The sequence below is a fragment of the Microtus pennsylvanicus genome, chromosome 8, assembly GCF_037038515.1.
Source record: "Microtus pennsylvanicus isolate mMicPen1 chromosome 8, mMicPen1.hap1, whole genome shotgun sequence".
Classification (NCBI taxonomy): domain Eukaryota; kingdom Metazoa; phylum Chordata; class Mammalia; order Rodentia; family Cricetidae; genus Microtus; species Microtus pennsylvanicus.
Genome location: NC_134586.1, coordinates 47,224,077 through 47,249,908, shown reverse-complemented (window position 1 = coordinate 47,249,908; position 25,832 = coordinate 47,224,077). Strand labels below are relative to the sequence as shown.

At 44.7% G+C, this 25,832-nt stretch overlaps 1 protein-coding gene across 8 annotated transcripts in view; it reads right to left on the bottom strand.

Annotated features, from left to right (window-relative positions):
- The window catches only part of Foxp1 (forkhead box P1), a 609,381-nt gene that overhangs the window by 337,857 nt on the left and 245,692 nt on the right, over positions 1 to 25,832 (bottom strand). The window contains exon 1 of one of the 8 annotated variants that reach the window (XM_075983346.1): positions 3,606 to 3,804. The exons of the other annotated variants lie outside the window; for them this stretch is intronic. The gene's annotated coding sequence lies outside the window, so the exon portion shown is untranslated. Of the gene's footprint in view, positions 1 to 3,605; positions 3,805 to 25,832 lie in introns of those variants that run through there. 8 annotated transcript variants of the gene reach the window in all.

The window sequence follows — 25,832 nt, the reverse complement described above, 5'->3', positions numbered from 1 at the left end:
TGTAGCAAGATTAATAGTTCCACAGCTGTTTGCCATCACGTGGAATTAAATGAAATGTGTCAATATAGAAGAAAAGAAAATAAGGGGTTAGGACTGAAGCCCGAGCCGCTATCAGTACGTGCTTGGGAGAATCAGAAATCACCCACCGTAGTGAAAAAGATGCAACTTGCTTTTTCCCGAAGCATGGAACTTCGATTCCTAAAACTGTGTACTTTTACTGATCAAGTTAATCGACTATTTACTTGTCTGACTGTCGGCAGCACGCAAAAGCTCAAATTAAACCACTGTGTAAAGCTTTTAAGTTCACACACACACACACACACACACATGCACACGTGTGCACACGCATATAGTATAAAAGAACTGTCTTCCCTTTTAGGCCTCTTGTCTCCTGGTTTTAAAAGGCTGCCACCACACAGATGCCATATTGTTTTCTTTTTCTCTTTTTAAGAACTTCCCTAGTGATTTTCTGTGTTAGAAGTGAGCCAGGCATATGGTAAACAGAAATTACTTTCCTTCCTGGCATTCTCTTTCCCAGTAAAGATCCCATGAACTAGAATTTTCCAAGGCCTCTTCACTGCAGCCCGTGTTATTTACCTGAGGCTACAAGGTGACCACAAAGGCTGTGCTGAACCCCTGCATGTCACCTGCCACCTGTAGGGCTGGAAACCCAATATCTCAAGTGCTTCCTCTTTTTCTACTTCCGCCGCCCTCCCTCCTCCACCGGTTCACTGTGCGGTGCCCTGCGGTTGCCATCCTGCATCCAGGCTGCACTCTGGATTTTGTCCCTCACTGGATCTGTGAGATATGGAACGCAACTGCCAGCTGGCATAGCTCCTTGGAACTGAAGCCCAAGTTAGCGGGTGAGATCCCACTTCACAGGGCTGGAAAGTAACAGCATACCTTCTATTTTTCACGCTCCAAGTAGTTCCCCCTTTCCCTTTCACAGCGGCTACAATAAACGATCCCCACCGCGAGGCCTGAACTCTCTTTCACAATACGCAGTTACCACAAACTGATGCTGAAGGGTGACCAGCATCATCTCTCTCCAGCCTCCATCCAGCACAGGCTGGGGGAAAAGCCACCGTGTGCCAGTCTTACCAGAGACATGAGGTAAGCCAAGCCATTCCAGGTCCATGGCAAAGGGGACAGTTTAGCAGGTGCAAGGGCCCAGGACTCAGCACTGTGCTTTCCTAAAGGACAGAGCACGGCTCAAACGTCCACACTCCCACATCCTCCTGCTGAACAGCAGAGACTTTACTTGAGAAAATCGGTCCAAACGGGCCAGTTTCCAAGGGAGTACTGCCTCTTTAAGTCGTCAGTCTGAACTCATTTTGGCTTTCCTGTCTTATCTTCCAGTGATTTCTTAGAAAACAGAAGGCTATCGGCACATGCTGGACTGACTGAACACAAGAGTCACTTTATTTTCGACACTTAAGAAAATCCACGTTGAAATCACGCCCAGAGCTTAGCCCTGTGCGCTACAACTTCAACTACTGAGTCAGATTTAACAAAATTTCAAAGGAGGGAAGGCAGAAAGACAAAGAAAACTGGGGGGTGGGGAGGGGGAACAGAGTAGAGAATGAAAAGGGAAAGGAGGAAGGAAGGACACGGGAAATAAGTGTCTGTGTAGCCCAGGCATTCTGCAGCCAGAGGTGGCCTGAGACACACCCATGGCAGTTGGCTTATAAAGGCGACACTTCCTTTACTGGTCTCTATCAAAGAAATGACCAGCCACACACCACTGCGTCATTGTCCAAACCCCCTCCTGTACCTGGGAGGAACATTTTACTGCCCTTTCTCTCCCTCTGGGGACACAGCACAGAGTCTAACTTTGGGGATCTGTTCTGGTAGGCAAAACTCGAAAACCCCACACACAGTGCAACCGTGTGCTACAGGCTACAGGCAACCCAGAGGATTGCGGAAGACATCACTCCAGGCTGGCTGGCGCTCCCCCAGGAAAACTACAGCCAAGGGCCTGTCTCAGTTGGAAAACTCATTCTCTTTTACCTTCCACTCAAGTAAAACCCTGGCCACGGTCATGTGAAAATATTTTATAGGTATCCTTTAACAACCTGTACACGTTGAAACCCAAAAACAATATTTGCTGTTTTGCCTTTGAAGCGCTAACAAAGCCTTTGTTTTAGATTCGCCTTCAGTGTGCAATAAGAGTTAATAATCAAATCCATCCCAACCCCCACAAATGTTAAACAAAAAGATAAAAGAAATGCAAATAGCTATTGTCATGGAAAGTTAAAGTACCTGTCTGTATTTTTACGTGAAAACTATTATCTCTATCAATCAAAATTTAAGAATACAATAGTGCTAATCACAGAAGGTGCTCTGACGGCTTTACTTCTTTCCCCTTATTAAAAAAAAAGTATTTTTCCTCTTAAAAAATGAGTATAAAAGTCATATACTTACAATTAGCTAGAATATTTGTAATTTTATCATTAAAAACCTTCAGCAGCCCCACTGCTAATAAATGCTTCTAAGTCTCTAGACTGATTGGTACCCAAGAAGACCCAAGCCCTCGCATATTTTAATAAGGTTGATGGAATTTCATTTTAATTCTCCCTGTTTCCAACCTGCGGGGGAACAGCACACTCTCCTGTTGGAAGGAGTTACTCAAAATGAGACAACAGTCGAGGAGAAGCAAAGGGGCCTTCGTTTTGATCCAATCCCTGCATCCAGCAATACCTTTATACAGGACATGAACCTTGGATGGTTCTCCTCATCTGTTTTGACAACTTGAATTGAAATGATAAACATTCTGCCTTGAAAAGAAAGTGGAATATCCCCAAATTGCCCAGAGTAATCCAAGTGCAGCAACTGCTGAGTCGTGTTCTAATTCACTTAAAAATAAAAATGATGGCTTGGGCTTTCTAAAGACGGTAAAAGAACAACAAGAGTAGCCAGACCCCAGATAGTCAAACAAACAGCTCAAGATTAGAATTCCTTGAACAAACACTTAAGCCAGGATGCCATTATGCAGACCCACTGAGCCCGGATAGATGTCCCCTCTGCCAGAGAGCCAAGGGGCTGTCATTTTCCCCCAAGCAAGATCAGATTTCCTTCCCTCTCCACTGCCTCTCAGAGCGTCAGGGCCAGCCTCTCATGTGTGCTATTAATATCAATGAGGAGACGATTCGATTTCCACAGAAGAAAACCTCTCGGATCTGAGCACAGACCTTCGGGGAGGACCCTGGCCCCACATCACAATACAGTAGCCGAGTTTTGCCGGCTTTCCTGCAGTTCAGCCTCACACACTGTGTGAAGCCTCTTACCAGACAATGGTAGCTCTAGCTGCAGGATAGTTACAAAACAGGATTTGCTAGGACCAAGAACAGTCAAGCTGCGCTAGCCCTCTCCCTTTTCTTTTTTAATTCCTTCCTGTCCCCAAGAGCCTTACACTACCAGTTCAAAATTCAGCTGCCTTCCCTAAGAGGCACCTGTACTGGTTGGTCTCTTTCAAAGCAACCGGCAAGTGAAAACTGCCCAGGAACCAGGGCAGCTTTCCGTAGGCACTGAGAAGGGCAGCAAAGTGCCCTCTCAACACTTGCAAAATGAAACAAAAGTATCAGCTTGGCTTGGCACACACTTACCCATTCATGGTGAGGCAGCAGAGCTTAGGGGCAGGAGAGGCGAGTCTCTTGCAGGACAAAACCCAAGTTCAAGAGTTTGTATCGGAGAAACTACAGGCAGTGGGAAGCCAAGTCCTGCAGGCTCTCAGGGTTCCCAGGCTGGCGGCAGTGTGAGGAAGGACTGAAGGTATGTGGGCTAAACACAACAAAGCCACTGCCTTACTCTAGATTAAATATGCAGGAAGAGGCCCCTTTGCATAAACACAAACACTCCGCAAATGAACAACTGGCTCAATCAGGCGCCTGCTGTGCCTTCTACCTAGCCTCCTCTGTCAGGAGACACTGCCTGTTCCAGGGGACACCACTAAATCCGGAGACCTCCCTGTAAATGGAATGTTGCTACGCTAACAATTGAAATAAACTACGTTCATCCGTAATTAGGAATTCACTTCTGGGGGGTGGCACTGAGGAACAAACTTGGATGTCCAGCTACTTCCAAAACATGCTGGGACACAGCACTTCGGCGAAGTTTCACTGCAGGCTGTACTTCAGCCGCCCATGATCAAGGAAGGTTTTAAAGAAGCTTATGGTTTAGTCCCAGTTTAAGGTTACTTTATACACCCCTCAAGGCACAGTTTATGTATATTTATAAAAATATACATAAGTCAGAGGTTCACATATACATATGAATATGAGTATAACTGCACAGAATCGCAGATATAATACTTATGCTTATCTAGAGAGAATACAAATAAATACACGTACACAGAATATCACTTAACTCACTAAGAATATCCTTTAGCTCACTAATCATTTAAGGAAAATAATGGGAGCTTTCCCAAAGTACATCCCAAATGCCTGCCTCTCAAATGTCACCAATGCATGACCGCTCATTGAAAAACATTATCCAGATATTAGGAAGGGGGCTTTTAAGTGAGTGGCCTCGGCCACTTATCACTTCAATTAAACAATGCAATTACAGTCAACAATTTTCTCCATTTCTGCAGTAAAAATATGTCATACCTCAATGTAATTTGTCTGTAGAACCCCGGAATTTAGCAAGAGGGAAAAACATATGAAGGCTGGGAATTTTCTACCATGTCTTCCTCAGACTAAGAAGCCAGCTTCACTGACCTCTGACCCTCTGGTTCTGGCAACTTTTTGGTCTTAGTAACCTAATTATTTTTCCCTCCATTTTGTTTTTCAGTTTTTGAATTATAAGTTAAATGTGAAATTTTAATTCCACATGTTAACAAATAATTTTTTTACATGTATTTACGTGGGTGTGCTTGCACACATGCAGGAACTTGTAAGGTTCCTTCCTGACGGGAGCAGAACTCATGTCATCAAGCTTAGGGAAGGCATCTTTTACCCACTGAGCCATCTTGTCAGCCACCAATCACTTTTTAAAGATTTTACGGTCTGACATGATTTCAAATGACACACAGAAGGACTATGTTCAGTTATCTGGTTGTAAGCCACACAGAACTGTGGGGAAGCAATCCAGCTTTACAGCACGTGTCAATGGTACATGTTGTATATGATTTTGAGAAAGCACTGCCCCAGGAGAGAGGGGTGTGGTGTTACCTCATCATTTGCTGCAAAAACAAAAGATCCACCCTTTAAAGAATTTTTTTAATATTAAAACAAAGGCCTACTTCAAACATAGACAATGACAGCTACTACATAAACTAAAACAAATAAAAAGATCCCTAACATTCCAAAGAACAAGGCATGGGTCCTGGAGAAGCTAAAGACTCCTGTTCTGTTCACCGTTTTCCCCTGAACTGACCTTCCAAGACCACCGATACCCATACATGAGAGCAGTCTCCCCTTTATCAAGCAAGACACAGAACAAAAACATAATCAATCTACCACTGTGAAGAAGCTCCTGCCCACCCCAGTGTTGCTTCTAACAACTCTTTGGGCAGTTCGGGTGGGCCGCTGTGTTTCCTAGCTCACCCACAGCACACTGAGTAAGCCTTCCGTGTGGAAGGCGGAATCGGTATTAATGAGCTGTAGTGTGTGATCCCGATGACACTGAATATATTGTACAATTAGACGTGGCATCTGATTCCATAGGTATTAGATACTGTACTCTAAATTAATATTTTAATGAGGACAGTGAAATAAAGACGACAACCCAGGTAAGAGATCCCTGTATTGCAGCTCAGCCTGGCTTATTGCTGGAAGGCTCTCAGACACAGGAGCCAACGACACAGACAGGGATTGGGACAGAAATCCGTATGCAAGCTCTTCGGGCTGAGTGACACGTACTGATGCACAGAGTCAAAGATGTCATCCTCACACAAGCTCCACTTGCTGTGACCTAGAGAGAGGAAGAAGGGGGAGGGTGGGAGGCCACGGCAGCTAGAGCTCCAGAAAATAAACAGGGTGTACAGTTTCAAAGGCTCCAGACACAGGCTTTTCATTGTTCAAGCCAATTATCAGCGGAAAATAATAACAACAGATGGATCTGGAGTCACTGACTTTTCATATGCACTTCTCTGGGCTGAACAGATGAAGAAACGCGAGAGCTATCTCAAAAAGGCAAAACATCTCACAGTGAAGAACTCCACAGTCCAGATGGGGACCTTCTAAGTCTGCCGAGTAGCTTCTTAACGTTGGAAGATAGACTTACTGAGACATTTCAAGAGCCGATCGGATACGATGCCTTTAATGGCTTCATTAATGAAAGGGGTCGCCTCGGACTTGTGACTAACAGGGAATTCAATAAGGATGGGACTATAGGTTTTCTGTTTGCTAGTCAGAGACTGTAGGTCCCTACTCAAACTCCAAACCTGTATACTATGGGAGAATAAACCACCATCCATCCAAGGAGAGGTAAACGAAGGCTGTATAAAATGCCAGTCTTTGTACGTAATGACAGCATGTTAAACACCCTTCACCACCGACGACATTAAAAGATGCTTTGCTTTTAGTATAAAACAAACAGATTTCTATATAAATTTCATATAACAATATAGGGAGATATAAATTTTCTAATACATGCCAACCACACACTTGGGCAAAACTCATCAACCTGTACTAACCTACTCTTGATAACTTGAACACTAACCAAGTCAGGTTTTCAACAGAACCCTATAGGTTAACTACAATCTGAGAGACTGTAGTGAGGCATGGGGAAAGTTTCTTATCAGACAGAGCTCGCTCTTTATCTTTTTACGTATCCACCTCCATCTACACATCATCAATTCCACATGCATCCTTTACAGAGATCTCTACCGGAATTGATAGAAAATATGTTTGAAGTCACCACTTAGGAAAAAAGAAAAACTGATCCTGCTACTATTTACCAACACACTTAACATTTAAAAAAATATATATTGCTATAAGCACACTGTTGACTTCACAAGTTTATAATGTAAGCTAAAGAAATAAATTATACCCCCAGTAAGGCTTTTCTTTCAAAGCACTCTGACAAAAGTAAATTCATAGCAGAACACGAAGGCACGAAGAAGAAAATATCGCCGAGGGCAAAATTCTGCAACTGCTTTAAGAAGCAAACAAGAACACAAAAGATGTGTAATGCAGCCATCTGGCTCTCCTCATACTATAGCAATGCCTCAACTTTATCCCCGCCCCCTGAGCCCGCCCACACCCATGCCACAAACCAAATGGCTTTACTTATGTTTCCTGCACAGTGAATTTACACAAGGCAGCCAGGAGGCTAAAGTTGGTTTTATATATATGCATACATTCTCAATTCCCCCCACTTCGGTGACTTTGTTGTTATTGTCACTAGTCACAGTGGGACTTCTTGGAAAAACTTCTGAGTATTTTACTGTGATAAAGCCATTGTCATGTGGATCTAGGGGTTCAGTTTCAAGAAAGGCACCTGCAAAAACTTCACCTCTGCCATCTTGTGCTTTCTGCTAGAAGCTGTCTCTACCCAGACACTTGTGAGAAAAAAATACGACACTGAAGTTATAACAATTAGAGCCTTTCGTTTTGGGGCACAAAAGTGTGGCTCATTCCCTTCTGCTTATTGCTGGACTTGGCCACCTTAAATCCAATCACACACACCCCCCCATTGGGATCTAGTAATTTCTGACTTAGTCTGTGAACAGTTATTAACAACTATTATGTAGTCATAGACTTGCTAGACTACAGAGCGCCCAAACCCAAGATTCTCCTGTGTTCAAGCAAGACCTGCCTGGCCATTAAAACAAGTCCTCTCCAGTTTTGTTTTGAAAGTTTCCACACAGGTAGGCTGATACTTTACACTTATGAGATATTCCTACATGCATGACAAAAGTATGGACAGGTAAAATCCCAGCCAGACGTGTTAAGGGATCCAGATGTTTCCAAAACATTGGAAATTAGGACTTTTAATGGAAACCTCTGTTTGGATAAGATCAACACAATAGATACCTCTCTTGGGGGAGTGGGGGTAAGAGGAAAACAAGATAATAAAGAGCCATGACGGCTCTATGGTGGTCCTGGATTTCCTACATGGGCAGCTGGAGACAGGGAACTGACCATGGACAAGAACTTTCAGGACCTAGGTTTTCAGCAAAGTCACATTTGGTTCTGTTCCGGGTGTTTCTACCCACAGAGGTCTCGACCGTGCACATCACTGGTCATCACTTGGACACACACAGTGAAACCAGCCACCGCTACCGGATGAGGTATTGAACTAATTGTTTAAGCCTGTACCAGTGTCTGGGCCCCAGTTGGCAGAAACAGCTCAGGGCTGCCTACCAGACCCAGGCTAGCACAGCTGGAGCCTGACAACAAGCTCTCAAGGAGCACATCTGGCTCTTAGTGGCTCCCATCTGCAGTGAAACAGATTCGGTTTGGTTTTTAGGTAAAGTATAATGAACAAAGAAAGCAAGGGGATTCACCTTAAATGTACATTTGGTTGGGGTATAAAATGTCAATATACAAACTCCAGGAAGGTAGGGGTATTTATCTGACTTTCATTTTGTATCCCAGGGGATAAACAGCAGCTCTCTGTGGGACAGGGCCAGTGAAAAACAAGGGAACAATGGAAACCAGCTCATGAGCTGCAGAAAAGCATCCCTGTACCTCATTCCAGCAGAAGTGACTCTACAGCTAAATCTTGTAAGCATGTTTACACTCATGAATAAAGCCATGTGCCTTCCCTGCATGGCTGGAAAGACTCCCAAGTCTCCTCTCCCCAAAATAACCACCTCTAAATACTATGAGTCTTCCCTTTAGTGGTCTCTCAACTGTGAAACTTGGCAGAAATGTACCCCCAAGTGTCTATGAGTGACCCAAACATATAAACCAAATTCTTGGTCACCAGAGAAATCCCAAGTGATGAGGCAACTGTTCCTGGCACTCTGTCAACCCATTCCCTTCCCATGCCTCTTCCTGGTTCCCCCAACATCTGCAGTTCTGGGCCCCTGTCTATGCTCAACTCTGACCCATGCCTTGGTGTTTCTGAAGCTCATTCCATCTCCCATGAGAACATACTCGGAAATGCCCTGGCTAGAAAGGAGCTGACATTTTCAAGATGCTAAGTTTAACAAAGACATTAAGGAAACTGTCACCTTGGTGAGCATACAGTTTCCCCAAATATCCTACAAATTTGGTCAAAGAGAAAGGACCTTGGACACAAGCCTGGCACAGCCTTCTACATATGACTCTGTTTCTCTAGTACATAAAGTGACAGTGCCTACAAGAACAGCTGAAATGGCCAGGCGACTTGGACCTGTTAGCATAGGTCTTCAAGAAAAGCTATAGATGAGGCTGGTGCCAAACCCACCACCTTTTCTGCCACAGAAAGCATTAAAAAGCATCAGAGTCTGTCTCTAAGATGTCGAACAGCGCTGTGTCCAGGCTGGTGAATGTGGGCTTAAAGTTACTTTAGAAAGGAATTGATTACTCTCCCAAAGAGAGGCAAGGTAGCTAGGAAGACAGTTCAGTCAGGAAAGTGCTTGCCAAGAAGCATTAAAGATCTGAGTTCAAATCCCTAATACTTAGGTAAAAAAGCAAGGCACAGAGGTAGGCAGTACTTCAACCACACTGCTGGGGAGGCAGTGACAAAAATGAGCCCAGGGTGCTCAGGCCAGAAAGACCAATGAAATCTGTGTGTTCCCAATTCAAAGAGAGAGGCTCTCTCATTGGGAGAGTGCTTAGGGGACACACTAGGCATCAACCTCTGACCTCAACACACAGCCATGCGTACTTGAACATGTACATGTATAGACATGAACACAAGCAGAGCACACACACAGAGGTGAACTGAGAGAAGATAAGGACATGATAGCACATCCATGATTCTGCAGCTGAGGAGGTGGGGGTAGAAGGACCCCAAGTTCCCATAAGACCTAGCTACATAGCAAGAACTGGTCTCAAAAACAAATGAAAAGAGGAAGGGGCAGAAGTGGAGGGAGGAGGGGGACAGAGAAGTTACCTCAAGAACAGCCCCGCTCCCAGCCATATTTGAAATTCAGCATAAGAGAACGCCCTTCCACAGTCTCACAACCACACAGAAAGCCGACAATCACCAAGGGAGAGGAATACACTGGGCTACAAGCCGGTGGGGCTAGAATTGAGCTAAAGCCACAATTACATGTAGGAAAGCTAGAGAAAAACAACTAAAAGAAAGCAAGGCTGGGTGTGTGGAGGACCAATGCTTCTGCTTCCTAACTCCTCCTTGGGCTGCTTCAAGGAAGACAGATCCAGTATAGACGAAGCTGGAATGGTTCAGGCCTTAACAGCTCAGTTTCACGTGCCTAGGATCAAAACTCAGTTCAGCTGTTTCATTACCATGAGAGCCCAAGCAAGCTGTTTTCAGTTCTCTATCCCTCAATGTACCTGTGCATAAAATGGGCTCTAATTACAGTTCATCACACACTTTTGAGGAACAAATGAACTAACAAGAACAAAGGGCCTGACACCTCAAGAAAGTTATTAATAAAGGATCAGTCACTGATCAGGGTTACCTTAACTTAACCTAAAACTTTGTGCACTTTATTTCTACAGGCTGTTAATTATTTCTGGCTGCCTGGCACACCACAGGCTGGAAAGCAAAGCTTGCGTGCTTGCACACAAAGGGCTAAAAGAAGTCAGAGTTCTTGTTTTTTCTTCTCAACGTTAGCCGAAGAGTCAGAGACCTCTATTTGGGTCTCACCCACTTCAGTAGAGGCAATTCATCAGTGAGAAAGGAGTTATGATGAAGGCTGGTGGAGGCTGCCTGTCCCCCAAATGACCCAGAAGGACTAAGGGGAGCTCTTCAGAGGAGGCAGGGGAGGAATCTGGTCTGGAACCCGAAGGCACCGGAACACATTTTCTTGCATGGTTCAAGTCTATGTGTATAGATTCTGTTGCTGATTTAGGATCTTAAACAGTTTGTTTATTTTTTAAATGCCTTTCAGCTCACCTTTAATAACACATTTCTTTGACTTGGCTGAACTATGCCTCAGAAGAATTACAAGCAGGAATATGGCAGGGTAAAAGGTTCAGGGCACTAATCCACACCTGGTCCACGTAAAAAAAAGGGGGTGCTCATATTTTCCACACAGGAACAAGCTTTTTATATGAACCAGTCTTTCATTTAACTGCTAAGGCATTCTGCACACTGGACACCCTTCCATGTGCCTTACCACAGAATTCTCTCCTCACATCACAAGACTTTGTCAGTGATTGATGATGATGATGATGATGGTGGTGGTGCTGGTGGTGGAAGAAGGAAAGGAGGGGGCAAATAGAGCACAACATGCCTCAAAATAAGAAAATGAGGGGTCTGGAGAGATGGCTCAGTGGTTAAGAGCATTGCCTGCTCTTCCAAAGGTCCTGAGTTTAATTCCCAGCAACCACATGGTGGCTCACAACCATCTGTAATGAGGCCTGATACCCTCTTCTGGCCTGCAGGCATACATGCAGACAGAATAAATACTGTATACATAATAAATAAATAAATATATAAATAAATAAATATTTTTTTAAAAGGCTGGAGAGATGGCTCAATGGTTAAGAGCACTGGTTTTCTTCCAGAGGTCCTGAGTTCGATTCCCAGCAACCACATGGTAGATCACAACCATCTATAATGAAATCCGGTACCCTCTCCTGGCCTATAAGCATATGTGCAGACAGAACACTGTATACATAATAAATAAATCATTTTAAAAAATAGAAAATGAAGATGCACTTAACCAGAAATCCCCTTGCTAAGTTTTGTCAATAACAAACGTGCATTATACATACACCAAGAACTGATTTGGGATGAATTAAAAAAATGCAGTGTGTCTTTTGTGACTAAACCAGATTTTTCCTGCAAAAGAATGTCTCAGACATTTAAGGATGATCAAGCTCAGATGGGGAAATCGGACAGGAAAGAACAGACAGCAAGTAGGGTTGAATGGTACCCTCTGAGGGTCTAGACAAGCCACTTCCTCATTGGCCACAGTTTCTGTGGAGCTTGTGGGGACCCAAGCACCAAGAATAGGGTCATTAGCCTCTGACTCCCAATGATACAGAAAAGAATATTGGAAACGACAGTAGAGCGGAGGGAGGAGTCACACATGTCACAGACTATGTGTGCCAGGCCTGTGTATGGAAGGCAAGATTCTACAGTCATTCACCTCTATTTTCCTAGCATCCCGTATTCGCCTCTCATTTTGTTCCCAAGAAAATTCCTCTTAATCAATGCAGGTCTGAAGTAGAGAAGGGGCTCCGTCACCCAGAGGCAATAGAGTGGCCAGTCGGTGGTGGCACACACTTTTAATGGCAGCACTTGGGAGACAGAGGCAGGCAGGTCTCTGTGATTTCGAGGCCAACCTGGTCTGCAGTGTGAGTTTTCCAGGATAACTAGAGCTGTGACACAGAGAAATCATATTTAGAAAAAACAAACAAAAAGGCAATAGAGTGAAGTAGAAGAATCCATTAGAAGGCAATAGAATGGCTTCTGTTCTGAGACCCAGCAGGAATCCCCAGCTGGAAGGAGAAGTCCCTCCCCGTCCCCATGCAGGCTCCTTGTTGGTGAGGGAGACGCCACTTAGCTATGTGTAATTTTGTTTGAGAAGCCAGGAAGAAATACTACACTGCCAAGCAGTTCTCAAAGAGAGATCCCGGGCACCAAGAAGAATGAACAATGTGTGTACTAGATCATATTCACCACGGAAATTCTAACAGCTCGAACGTCCTACTCCGTTTTCAGAATCAGTGAGAAGAGTGCGTATCTTTCTATCATTCATCTTCCGTGCCCACAGTAGCACTGAGCCCTATGTGCCGGAATGAATGCATGGGAGGGCGAGAACCCCCATGATGCCTGCTTCTGCCGACCTCAAAGACCTTCTGTGCCACCATGACTCGAAGGTCACCCACACACTCTGCTGGCTGCTATGACGCCATACTGTCACCCTATCAGGTGTGTGGTACCACATGGTCTGAAGAAATACTTAGAATTCACAAAAGTAGGCTTGAAAAACAAAGACGTCTCTATACAGTAATAGTAACTAAGAGCTTAAGTAAATGGGCCCACTGGAAAAAAAAAGTTCCAAAGTAGCAATATAAACTATATTTAATAGCAACAAAAAATATTTTCCTTTTGGGAAAACAACTTTGGCTTCTCAAAGCGCCTGTTTTTTCACATGACTTGATATAATGTGGCTGAATTCTTTCATTTCTTAAAACACAGATGTGAGCCCCCCTCCCATTCTCCTTAAAAGTTAGTTCCTTTTTAGTTAATTGCCCTCCAAATACAATACTCAACTAAGAGCCGTTTTGGTAGCCCTCCCCATTGTTGTTTTCTTAGGCATTGACTATGACACATCCCAAAGAACATATGTTTCCAAAGAGGAAAAAAAAAAACTACCTAGACCTAATACACAGTGAAAAATCAGTGTGGAGCAGCCTTCTGGCCTGACATGAGAGTATAAAAATGATATGAGCAAGAGCGGCTAAGTTTACATACTTTTCATTCAAAACTGCCGCTCTGAAACCACAATACCTTTAAAACGACATTTGAAGGAAACAGATACCGCACAGCTTTGGTCTCGGCGAGATGTTGCAGACACTGAACTAAAGGAGCTTTTCTTTTCAGGCAAGTAACCCTGAGAACAATTTAAAAGAAAGAAGTGACTCCCTGTAAAAATAACCTAACGATAAACACCGCAGATCACAATAACTCTACCGCACAAGGTTTTGTTTTCTTTCCTTTTTCCTTTGAAACCACCAAGACTCAGGCATCCAAACACAACTTCAGGGACAGGGGAATGAGCCCTCTCTCGTTAATATTTCACTGGGTGCTAAAGACTTCTTGGAGAGGATCTCTGGGCTTCCAGTGGCAAGGCACACAAGAGGTCCCTATCTCAGTAAGAGAGGCAGGGCTCTTCCCTTGAATAAACGAAAATAACATACAATTAAATCAGATTCAATTAATAAATTACTTTGGTGGACCTCGAAGGCCAAGTCCTATTTAATTACATAATTTAAAAAATATTTGCACATTGCAATCACCGAAATCAGCTTTGAGGTTTCATCATACACACTTAACACTTGAGTTAGAGAACAAATTTATTTAATAAATGCAAGCCTAAGTGCTGGAAGGCCGCAGCACTCCAACTGCAAAATCACTTAGCGCACCCTCCGAGAAAGCAAATAAACTTTCCCAGTATTCAGAGGGAGGCTGCTGCTGAACATCAGGAAAGGCAGGCTGGCTTTGTGTGTTTTCTCTCTCATGGGCTGCCTGTAAATCTGACCGTCCTGAGGTGATTAGAATACAGCTAATGGATGAAATGGGTCCAGTTAAAGATAACTGGAAGACACGGTAAGGTGGGAGATGTCAAGGACCTGGTAGTAAAAAGCTCTTCAGAACGAGAAAGAGCGAAACAAAGAGAAGTGGTGTTTGTTCCCCATCACTCACCCCGTGGAATACCAAAATACACCGTAAATTAACATGGTTCCTGGGGGTGGAGAGGCGTTCCATTAGGAAGGCATACACAAATCTAGGGATGAGGGGGACGGCCATAAAAAGGATAGAATTACTGGCACCCCAAAGAGGGGAGGGCAGAAACATTTCAAAATGACTGTATTCCCCACGGTTGATGGGGGGATTGAGGGGACTGGCAATGTAGCCAGGGTGGGATTTTGTAGACTACCGGCTAGCCTAGGCATCAAGACTTGTTTCCCTTTCCCGTTTAGATAGGCGTCTTTGTCAGGATAGGCACTTTGACACATCTACTAAACGTTTTACACCAATAAATACTTTTACAGCAGTGAATCTTAATGCAAAAAGCCTCTGAGTACAGGGCAGTGCTGCTGTTGTTCGTGGATCTTAAAGATTTGTTGGGTGGCTGGTCAGACATTGTGTCATACACCTTTAATCCTAGCACTTAGGAGGCAGAAGCAGGTGGATCTCTGAGTTCTTAGACAGAAACACCATGTCTTGAAAAACACAAAACCAAACCAAAACACCAGAAAAATCTGTCATGTGTAAATGCCACTGACCTGCTTCTAAAATATCCCATGGTTACCTCTTTAAAAAAAAAAAAGATTTATTTATTTAATATGTATACAGTGTTCTGCCTGCATGTATGCCTGCAGACCAGAAGAGGGCACCAGATCTCAAACAGATGGTTGTGGGCCAACATCTGGGTGCTGGGAACTGAACTCAGAAGCTTTGGAAGAACAGCCAGTGCTCTTCAAACCACTGAGCTATTCTCCAACCCTATGCTTACCTCTGAAACACCTCTAACTTCATGCAAACTCAATGTCAGTTTAAAAAGCCCCCAATGTAAGTTTTAATGGTTTCTGAGTATGGCTTAAGAAGCAGTTTGATGTAACTCTGTAATTCTTGTTCTGCTCTGAAATAAAATAATCCTCTCAATCCCACATCACCTTCCCGCACCTTGAGAATCTTCTCTCTCAATATGTCCATACATACACATGAGTACATATGAGTGTGCATGCACATCCACTGTGTGCAGTGCCCAGACGGCAACATTGGGTATCTTGCTTGAAGACTAGACTTTCATCTAATGTTTTGAGGCAGGTGTCTCACTTAATGGAGAGCTCGACAATGTGGCTTAGGCTGGTTGAGCAGCAAAGCCAGAGTCCTCTTCCTTCTGACTCCCTAGCATAGGGATTAAAGACAGATGTTGTCAACGAGCGGTTTGTTGGCGGTTTGTGATGAGTTTTTTGATTGGTTGGTTTGGTTTGTTTTTAATGTGAGTTCCTGGCGATCAAACGCTGATCTCCATACTTTCCCAGAAAGCACTTACTAAATGGTCCATCTCCCTCGCCCGACTCTTAGAAACTTCTCAGGAGAGCTACCTGTCTCTGTTCCCTGAGTCTACTTAGTTCCCTTCCTCTCATCACTCATCAGGACACCACTGATTGTGTTTTCCAGTTCCCCGTCACTCTGGATTATGTTGATGTTCTCTACTCAACCGAGTTGACACCCCTTCTTCTAAAATGGACCTTCTCTCCAATGGTCTCCCTCTGACAAGGCTTCTCCATTATTGCTATCTTGTTCAGCAATCCCGTCTCTACCCTCTTTCTTCCACAGGCTCTCCCTCAGCAAACACTGCCACATCCGGGCAATGAAGAGAACCAACCACTGCAGCTCGCCTGACTTCACAAACTCAACAGCTTCAGCCCCACTTTCCTTTCTTAGGATCTAGTCTGATCATTCACTGTCTCTGAGGGTGGGAACTCAAAAGCTCTCAGTAGGTGAGTCTTTTCCACTGTCCCAGGCTTCATATTATATTGGCTGGAGTCAGCATTGTGTGTGGTGGTCATATGAAGACTACATACCCAACGCTACTGAGTACTGCCATGTTCTTATAGATGATGCCCCCCACAAAAGACATGGCTGACTAGTGCTAACCGGATCTCTGCTTCATAATCTTTGGGACACCTGTGTCATCGGGGGCCAAGTGCATAGCACGGTCTTGCAAAGAATCAACCCCTTGCATTGGAAGGGTAGGGGGCCTTCAGGTCATGGACCTTGTGTGTTCTTCACTGATCAGGAATGGTGAAGTCCCACACCATGGTCCACTGTGGATGCAGGGACATGGAGGCAGCCAGACAGAGAGCCATTCTCTTCTCCATTTCCTCTGAGACTCTTGGGCCCACCACGGGCTGTTTCACAAGGACACCTACATTACATCCAAAGATTCTTCCCGACTGTTAGATCAGCTCCTCTAAAGCCACCCATCTAGAAAACAACGAAATCTTGTATACCAAAGACCTCAAAACTCATTCCATTCTGAAATAGCTGCCCTAAAGCATCCTACATTATCAACCTTAGAATACTCCATACTTTAATTTTTTTGATATTAGAATAATTTTTTAAAAGTATACATCAGAGTCCCAAGCACCTTCACTCTTACAGATGACTGAAATTTCCTTTTTATGTGCATTTTGCTTGCATCTAAGTAGGTGGACCATGTATGTGCCTGCTGATGCTCACAGAAGCACAAGAAAGTTGTGAGCTGCCATGCGGGTGCTGGAAACTGGACCTAGGTCCTCTGCAAAAGCAGCAAGTGCTCTTAGCCACTGAGTCGATAGGATAATACTTAATATTGAAGGTTGAATTCATATGCCACATTGCCTTAAACAGTTCTTGGCTCCCTAAACGTGGAGGCTACAGCTGAAATGTCCAGAGGCTTTGAAGATCTTGGCACCTGCAGAACCTTTCTGTGACTCTCTTTAAGTTCCGTTCTGTCACAAGTCGATACACATGCACACCCTGCAAGCTCTCATCTCCAGGCCCCACACAGGTCTAGCCTATCACCATACAGCTTTGCCCCTATGACTATAGAAGTCTACCAGTCCCGTGTAACAATGCTGCAAATGCCCCTCCCTATCAGAAGCCCTCCCTATTTATGCTTTAAAGCAGGTCTCTTCAGCTAGTTGATACCTGCAGTGAGTCCATTTCCCATCAATGGTGGTGTCTCCCCTGTCTAGCATGCCCAGTCTATAGAAAGAGCTTCACAAACCATAATGAATAGCACTGAAGAACTCTAGTAAACAAAGTTAACATCAATTTTCTTTCTTTGGTTCCCGCATAAAACCAACGCTCTCCATCCTTGTGCCCTTTGCCACGAATGTTCGACAGAGTGCAGCCAAGCAGATCATGTCTGCATAGTATTTGCTCATGCCTCTGAAGATAGAAGAAATGGATCATGGCTGATATTTATGTGAATGACTGAGATAGAATTTGAACAGAACTCCCTACACTGCCTTGAAGTGAAATCACCTTATTGTTCCTAACACGGTGGAGAGGAAATAGAATGAGCGGGGAAGCTATAAGAATTTAATCTAATGGACCAATTGAGATTCGCTATGCACCAAAAATGTAATTACCCTCCCTCTACTAACAGCACCCTAATTTAAACTCTGGACCCCCCCTCCGCCTGCTTTCCGGTTATATGACAACTTTGCATTAAGGTCTGAGATGAGCTGTAATGCCGTTTCTTCTGAACTGTGGTCTGCTTAACTTCAGCTTTAATAACACCGCCACATACCCTCCTCAAGCCACTCCAACTTTACTTAACAGACAGCCTGCAAAGCCACGGGAGCTGCCAGGGCCCACACCAGTGCCCTCTCCTCTTTGGAGGATCTGGGGATGCCGCTGAACTAAGGTAGCTACTGTCAGTCATAACCCACCCTAGACTCATGCAACTGCATCTCTTAAGTTAGCAAATGTGCAGGCCAACCTCTGCAGCAACCATGTGCACTCCATATAGAGATCCAGAACAAACACACCAGAAGAAAGGTGTTGCTTTTGGTGGGAGTAAAAGCAACTGGAGGACATACTCTCATCGTGTTTCTTGAGATGATAAAGTGAGTGAGCCATTTTATCTCTATGATCTTTGATTTCTTCATCTCGTTAATGGAATAATAAGACCCATGTGATGGTCCAACATGGTTATATGTTTTATATTATAGGATTTATTTATGTGTGATACAGAAGCATGTATAATGAGAGAAGGCAACTTTTTTTGTTTTACACAAGATCTCATCATATCCAGACTGACCTCAAACTGAGAATCCACTGGCTTTGGTCTAAGCACTGCTGAAATTACAAGCAGGAGCCACAACATCAACACCTACATCAGTCAGGCACTCATCTAGTGTTTAGTAAACACATTTCCGGAATATGATTGACAGTTGGCCCCTGCCCTAAAATAGCTGAGAATTAAGACGGAGGCTGGCCAAAATAGTAGTCACTAGCCACACTTAAATTAATTCAAACCAGACCAAGCTAAAAACTCAGCTCTTGTTGAGTTATGGAGAGCAACTAGTGTGGTGGACAGTATTGACACGGAAGCTGTTCTAAACTACACAGCACTGCACGCCAGCGCTGGACTAGCGGGGGACTGTAAAGAACAAGTAGGAACATTCTATACACTGTAGGTAACCAGGCAACAGAGAGGATCCCTACTGGGTGGGGCATCCTTCAGTCATCCATAGGCTTTGTTTTCCCCTGGTGGGAGAAAAAAATCCATGGAGGATGACACGCGCAAGGGGGTGTTCCAAGTTGGGGGTAAACCACTAGAAGAAAAGAGCTGCCAGCTGATACATGTGGCACCAGAGGCCAGAGACCAAACGGCTGGAGAGGTCAGCATTCAATCACAAGACATCACAAATCCACCAGGGGTCTGGACTTGACCCAGGAAAGAGGGACAGGGAAGTGGTGATAGAGTTTAACACGGGGATACCCATGCTGACAAAGTTGAGCAGAGGCTGTCACCTCTAGAGACAGACAAGAGAACCCCTCCACAAAGCTATGAAAAATGCTGATGGCACAGCCCTTACCCCAAGTGAATTAAGTCTGTTTCTGGGCATGAGTCCCAGATCTCAGTGGTTTCAAAATCTCCAGGCGACAGGGTGCAGTTAGGGTTGAAAACCAATGCAGATGACAAATAACCAGGACTGAGGTTAAGCTAGGATGAAGACGTACCAGAACGGGGTAGAGCAGAGGTGCCACCATGAGACTCGGGACCTCCCATGTCACATCCAAGACGACAATACAAAGCAAGGCAGCGGTCAGCAGACATTTCTAGGGGATGCTTCTAAGACAAAGTGAATGTGACACGGAAAATACAAGCAGCAAGAAGAAGCGGGATACAGGGCTGGAGAGAGCATGCAGGGGGTAAAGGTGTCTCTGCAAAACCAAAGTTTAATCCACATGGAGAAGAAGAGAACAGACTCCTGTTGTCCCTCTGGTCTCCACATGCATGGCATAAGGATACACACACATACAAAAGAGAAAAGGTAAACTATAGTCCACTGCTACTCTGTGTCAGTGTTAACTAAGATTGGGTAAACTGAAGTCTACAAGGACAGATGCATCCAGGTGAGGTTTAGAAGTGGCCCCCACCATGTTCCTGAGAGCACCTGCTAGAAACGGTCCATGTAGCTGGAAAAGGCAGAGTCTGAGCAGGCCCGACTGGGCTGCTTTCACTAGCTTGCTTAGATTTTATTTCTAATTTAGAATATTTGCACATATATAAGGAGTTATCTTTAAGTTGGTATCCAAATATAAAACAGAGACTCAAGTGTCATTCATAAACATTCAGTCAGAAATGGTATACACTATCTTTAGGGTGCTTGACCTGGGACTGCGATCTGTCACATGAAGTCATGGGTAGTCCATTCTACTTGTGGTTTTGAATGAGCACCAAAAACACTTCTGATCTGGAAGCGTTGGGGTTCACACTTTGAGATTAAAGATGCTCAGCTTTGATTAGGGTGGACAGTGCTTGGAGAAGTCAGGACCCAAGGGAAGACACAGAAAGCTTTCCAGAGAGCGCTTACAGAATCTGGTACGTAAAGCACTGTGCTTAAAGCTTCTACCTGTGGAAACAATAGCCAGGACATGCGCTCTGAGCTCTACTCTGAACTCAGAGTTCACTCAATACTAATGACTTCTCTGGCTGGCATTGTCAACAGACACAGGTTTGGGCTCCAAGACCCCCGTGCTAGATGCACAGTCTGAAAGGATCATCGCACTTCCTGGGTTTCAATTTCTCAAAAGCAAAAAGAAAACCTCAAACTAAAGTGAGATGCTACTCTGGGAAGCAGAAATTCTATGTACGCTGCATCCAAGTTGGGGAGACAGCTCTGCGGGAAAGCGCTTGCCACTCAGGCTTGGGCGTCTGAGTTTCATATGTAGCTGGAAAGGCTCAGCCTGAAGAGCAAGCACATAACTTCTCCTGCAGGGGAGCAGATTTTGACGGCTAGCACTCATGGTGGGCAATGTCTTAGTTACTTTCCTATTGCTGTGGTAAAACACAAAAACCAAGGCAACTAATAATAGGAAGGATTTATTTAGAATTCTGGTTCCAGGGGGATAAGAGTCCCATCATAGGGAGGAAGTGTGGAAGCAGCGGGCAGGCGTGGTCGCTAGAACAGCAAGCTGAGAGCCCCTATCTTAAAACACAAACAGGAAGCAAAGAAAGTGAACTGGGAACTGCAGGAGGCTTTGAAAGCTCAAGGTCTGCCCCACTGCCATACTTCCTTGAGCAAGGCCACATCTCTTAAAGCTCTCAAACAGCATCACAAACTGGGAACTAACTGTCCCCATAGTTCAAATGCCTTGAACGAGGGTGAACATCTCATTGAAACCATCACAGGTAGCTAACAACTGCATGTAACTTTCATTCCAGGGCATCAGATTCCCTCTTCCAGCCTCCATAGGCACTGCAGTCACAAGCACATACCCCCACACAGATACACATACCCAAACCTGGCTTCAAAATAAAGTACATCTTGAAAAACATAAAACCAATTCAAAAGAGCCAGGCAGGCATGATGACTGAACTTGTAATCCAAAGGCTGGAGCGATGGAGAAAGACATACCTTGGGGTTTGCTTGCCAGCTAGCCATTCCAAGACAGTAAGAGACCTGGTCTCAGGAGAGCAAGGTAGAGAGCTCCTTAGTTGAAAGGAGTCAGAGGTTGTCTTCTGGCCTCCACATTTAAACATTCATACATACAAACATAATGTGCTTATACACACACAAAACGAAATTATACATACAATGCGTAATTTCCATTACTTGCATTTGTGTCATACAAAATAGCTATATCCAAGTATTACTTTAAGCACATAAGCAAATACAGTATAGATTTCAAAAATTATATCTAGATTTCAAAATTTTTATGTTTTACTTCATTTTTGTCTTAACGCCATCGGACACGTTCAACATACAATTTAGTTTTGAACACATAAAGCCTTGCAAATGCCAGGGCTCATGGGGCAGAGAGTCACAGCAATGACCAAAGCATCCCAGAGAAGAATGGCAAATTCTAGACCAGCCGGCCGCCAAGGATACAGCACACTGCCCAGCTCCAGACTAGAGCTGCTTTTGGGAATGCAGGCTGGGGCTGTCCCGCTTCTCTCAGAAAGGATGTGAATGCAGAAGAGCCTTACATAAACTATCTTCAAAGTTAAAGCTGGAAACTAAATAAATGTATCTGCAAAAGCCATGCTGTCCAACACCGACAGGTTGGAGGCTGAGAGTTTACACAAGGCCTCGACGTATGGCATGCTTCCGTGGTTTCCAAGCCTTTAAAGCATGACACATGCGTGAAATAGGAAGAACTCCCCTTCTGCTCTGTTCAAAGGCAGTCTGACCACTGGGTTCAGCATGAGCCAGCCAGCAGCAATGGCAGCACTAGTACCCAGAGCTGCCCTCCATGTGCCTAGAAAGAAATCACCTACACAAGACACTGGTTTGCAGGAAACGTCTGAGGAGTTGGAGTGAGGGGAACACCTGATAATGAATTCTTTGTGTGGCAGATACCAGCTGTGCTCTCATACCTGGTGATAAAATGCATCGCTATTGGGCTGACAGCAGCCCAGTCTTTCTCCCTTAGCATTCAGATGAGAAAAATTGGTATTTGGCATAGTTGCGATCCTATTTCTTACTCTTAAACAGGAAAAACAACTTTCCCTACTCCATTTCTCCTCCTTCATCCTCCTCCTCCTTCCACCTAGTACTAAACAATCTGACAGGCATTTGCAGGAAGGGGCCATGTGCACATGGAATACGTGACTCCCTCATCTTCCAAGCACAGGGAAATGGGACATTCTGCTACCATCAGACCATGGTAAGACCAGGGCTTCGGTGCAAAGCAGGGATCCTGCTACCAAGAGGAAGACCTCACTCAGAGGAACTGTCCTGTGAGAAGATGCAGAGAAACTCTGAGGGAAACATATACAATAAAGGAGCCTGGATGAAAATATCAACACATTAGTAATTACAAATGTTCAATAATGTCAATGAAGTCAAAACCACTGTAAGCTGAAGGTACATTAGAGCCCCTCAACGGCTGAATCACAGCGCACTCTAGTATCTAGGGAGTCTCCTGACCATGTGGCTCCTCTGCACTGAGACTCACTACTTCTGGACAGCCCAGAGAGAGAGAGAGGATCAGACAGTGTACCTCCAGTGTGAGAACAGAGGAAGGTGCAGGAGCAGAAGGCTGGTTTCCAGTTGAACAGAGACCACTTGTGTACAGACTGCAAGGATCTTAAGTTCAAGGTCATTAAGAGGTGGACGCCAGGAAACCCTCCTGGGAGCCGCCTAGCTTGACTCCTGCTGTTAGGACTTCCTGATGGAGCTGAGGCAGGTATCCTCGCTCTCATCAGGCAACTTACAGCACTGTCTCCAGGAGGAAAGGGGTGTTTTTCAAAAGAGGAAAAGAAGGAAGGGAAAGCTTGTGGCTGGCTACTCCAGCTTTCCCATGTAAATGCTCAAAAAAAAAAAAAAACTTCCTGCTCTCAAAGACCCACCATGAGAAAGACTTTCCTTCATGCTCACTGGCTGGATGTTTTAAATGGGAAAATATCCTGTCAGCAAATGCCTCAACCTACCAAGAGCAGCAGAGAAGGAACAAAATGAAAGAAAGGCAGAGGCAGGAGAGGTGGTGTGTGGTCAATTGGCTCAGAAGGCTGTACAATGGACAACAGAAAGCAAGAAAAGGGCAGGCACTTAACTATAATGAGAGCAATAGAAGGCAAAGGCAAAACATCAATGTGTGGCAGGTCCAATGTCACAATCATCTTACTCCCAGTCGGCAGATGGGGAAAACTAAGGCCCAGGAAGGTAGTAATAAGGTAGACGGGTAATATAAGTGGCAAAGCTTAGAAGAAACATTCTTCTTTCAGTTCTAGGATCCAGCCCCTCAACCTCCATCTGACTGTGTCTTGCAAAGTTTGAGAAGACAAAGCCATAGTGAACAAAAGTATTGGTAAAGAGCCATTCACAGTGAAGAGGAGCAAGGATGCCTTCAGGTCTGTCTATGAGGAAGAGATCAGAGGCAGACATGGACAACCAATAAAAACAAAGCCTGACCACTCCAAAGAGGGATCAAGGAAGGCAGACCTGAAGCAGGCTGGAGGGCGGGGGTGGCAACAGTCACTCGCTTGGTCAGTAAACCAGCTGCAACAGCAAGGAACTGATTGAAACCACAGGGAGATCAGGCAACAGGACAGTCCCAGCAAAGGGAACAAACTGAGCCAATGACTCAGGGAGGTGTAACTCCCTCCTATCATAGCTCAGCATACATGCATGCGCATTATGTGTTTAAAGAGCGCAACATACCTCAGAATCTGAAAGCACCTCTAAATTTAACTGTTTTGCTAATTATGACAAACACATTTAAAAATCAGATGCACATAAATGTCTCTATTTCTATTACTCACGCAGGCTGATATGAGAAGTCTGATAGCTCCCTCATTCTTTCCTATGTGGCATTAGGCCATGCAAATACCTCTCACACCATCAAATGAAACTACACCAGAGAGGCTGGGGAGATGGGAAAAAATATATCATGCACCATCGTGGAGATTTGAGATCAAATTCTCAGCAGCCGTGTGATAAGCCATGCGAGGCCTCCTGTGTGCCTGTCACCCACTGTTGTGGCAGGAGAGTCTCTGAGACTTGCCCACCAGCCATCTAACTCCAGGTTCTTAACACACTGTGTCATCTCCTAGAGCTCAGGCTGAGACCCGCCTTCAGCACAACCTGATACGAGGTGGGGGAGAGTCAGCGAAGATACACGCAACTGGCTACCATGGTGGCTTCTATATTGGCTTAAGGAATGTGGTTAACTTCAGATTTGTCCGCATCACTACCTACTTGTGACTGACGGGGCTTTCCTGGAACCTGAGTGCCGTGGTCCCTCTATGTGATCAGTAAGACAGCCTGATGAACTTCTCTACCACCCTGATTTTGCACCTACTGTGACAGCTGAAATGGCCTCTTACAGTCTACAACAGCACCAGACAGGGTGGCTACAAGGTACTAGAGGGAAGGAGTTAACAAAAAGTACAGAAACAAAGGAAAATCAGGGCTGAAGACCCGGGCAGCGGAGAAAGGAGGACAATTCTGAGTCAGGCTGGGGTGTGAAGTCTAATACCTGAATTCACGTATTGTAACATTAGGGATGCAATGTCAGTGTTGAGAACACGTGCCACGGGAAGAAGGGGCTGCTGCTTCGTCCTTGTTCTCGGTGCAAAGTTGAAGCACAGAGCTTGAGTTCTCATGCTAGGGTGGCCTGGTCTGACGTATGTGGCCCCATGAAACTTACACACTTCCAATGCTTCCTTCTTTGAGAAAAAGCTTTGCCGTCTGGAGGGTGCAGTGACCTCACAGTTTTCCTTGACATTTCTGCTTTGAATCATTTTAATCTTGTCAATACATACAACTCATTGAGGGCATAATATAATGAAATCATTTATTTACTCTTGCATTCTGATTTTTATTAAGGATTTATCATGTTTTATTTTTTAAAGATTTATTTATTTTATGTATATGAGTGCTCCACATGCATGTATGCCTTTTATGCCAGAAGAGGGCATCAGATCCCACTATAGATGGTTGTGAGTCACCACATAGTTGCTGGGAACTGAACTCAGGACCTCTGAAAGAGCAGCCGGTGCTCTTAACTGTTGAGCCATTTCTCCATCCCTTAAGATTTACTTTTATGTGTGTGTCTGTGTGAATGCTGCCATCTGTACATGTGTGTGGGTGCCAGAAGAGTCCAGAAAGAGGGGTTAAGACCCATTGCAGCCAGAGTAGTGGGCAGTTATGTGCTGGGAAGCACAGGTGCTGGGAATGGTCCTCAGGTCCCCTGGCAAGGGCAGGAAGAGCTCTTGGCTACTCAGCCATCTCTCCAGCTCCTGACTCCTGCACGTCCATAAAACTTTACACATGACATTTCAAGTCGGGAAAATCTCCTCTGAGAAGATGACAGACCGCAGAGCTGGTGAGGAAAGTTTGGATACTAACACTTTA